Source organism: Carlito syrichta, unplaced genomic scaffold (assembly GCF_000164805.1).
Source record: "Carlito syrichta isolate Samal-C Ts95f unplaced genomic scaffold, Tarsius_syrichta-2.0.1 Scaffold308803, whole genome shotgun sequence".
Taxonomy (NCBI): Eukaryota; Metazoa; Chordata; class Mammalia; order Primates; family Tarsiidae; genus Carlito; species Carlito syrichta.
Window position 1 is genome coordinate 274,564 of NW_007252899.1, and position 1,737 is coordinate 276,300.

The window sequence follows — 1,737 nt, forward strand, 5'->3', positions numbered from 1 at the left end:
CAGCTACTCGGAAGGCTGAGGCGGAAGGATCACCGGAGCCCAGCAGTTCGAGGCTGCGGGCTCCAGTCTGGGCAACAGAGTGAGACTCCAACTCAAAAAATAATAATAATAATGGTCTCCAATAAATATTACTCTTTTTTTTTCCAAGTTGAAGTCACCCAGGCTGGATTGCAGTGGCACACTCACAGCCACCGCAGCCTCCACCTGCTGGGCTCAGGCGATCCTCCCGCCTCAACCTTCCAAGTAACTGAAATCACAGGTATGTGCTACCACACCTGGCTAATTTTTTGATTTATTGTAGAGATGAGGTCTCACCAAGTTGCCCAAGCTGCTCTCAAATTCCTGGACTCAGGCAATCCTCTTGCCTTCTCCTCCCGAAGTGCTGAGATTACAGGCGTGAACCACTGTTCCCCGCCAAATATTGTTCTTAAATTTCGAATAAATTTCATTTTCTTTCTTTTTTTTGAGTTGGGGTTTCAATCTGTAGCCCAGGCTGGAGTGCAGTGGCACACTCACAACTCACCACAGCCTCGACCTCCTGGGCTCTCTGGCAATCCTTCTACCACAGCCTCCTGTGTACCTAGGACTCCAGGCATGCACTACCATGACGGCTAATTTTTTTTTTGAGTTGAGGTCTCACTCTGTCACCCAGACTGGAGTGCAGTGGCACACTCCCAGCCACCACAGCCTCGACCTACTGGGCTCAAGCAATCCTTCCACCTCAGCCTTCCAAGTAGCCAGAACTACAGGGGTGCGCTACCACACCCAGCTAATTTTTGATTTATTGTAGAGACGAGGTCTCACCGAGTTGCCCGGGTGGGTCTTGAACCCACGGGCTCAGGCAATCCACTCGCCTCGGCCTCCCAAAGTGCCGAGATTACAGGTTGAGCCACTGAGCCCGGCTAATTTTTGATTTATTGGAGAGATTCAGTCTCACCAAGTTGCCCAAGCTGTTCTCAAACTCATGAGCTCAGGCAATTCTCTCACCTTGGCATCCCAAAGTAATGGGATTATAGTTGTAAGCCACTGTGTCCGGCCTAATTTTTTTTTTGGTTTTGTGTGTGTGTGTGTGTGTGTGTGTGTGGAGAGAAGGTCTCACTATGTTGCCCAGGCAGGTCTTGAACCCATGGGTTCAAGCAATCTTGCTGCCTGGGCCTTAAATTCCATTTTCATTTTAACAAACTATTGGAACCAGGCGCGGTGGCTCACGCCTGTTATCCCGGCATTTTGGGAGGCAGAGGCGAGAGGACTGCTTGAGTCCAGGGCTTCAAGACCAGCCTGGGCAACTTGGTGAGACCTTGTCCCTACAATAAATTAAAAAATCAGCCGGGCATGGTGGCGGACGCCTGTGGTTCCAGCTACTTGGAAGGCTGAGGCGGAGGATCCCCTGAACACACCCAGGAGGCCGAGAATGCGGTAGCCATGAGCGTACCGCTGCACCCCAGCCTGGGTGACAGAGTGAAACTCGTCGTACTCAAAAAATAAACAAGCAAAAAACGATTGGGAATCTTTTCTGTCGGTCAAAACGTGCAGATCTAATTCATCCTTCTGGGTTGGAGCTTAGAATTTCACGGAATAGTTGACCTGTTTGGGGGCAGGCACAGGCGGTGAGCTAACCGCCCCCACGTGGGCCTGGCCAGGGGACGAGATAGGAAGATTCCTGGGCCGCTAGCAGTTCTCCAATCGTCCCTTTCCCTAGTCTGTGGTCTACGGAGCCAGCAGCAGAGGTTAAGGGCA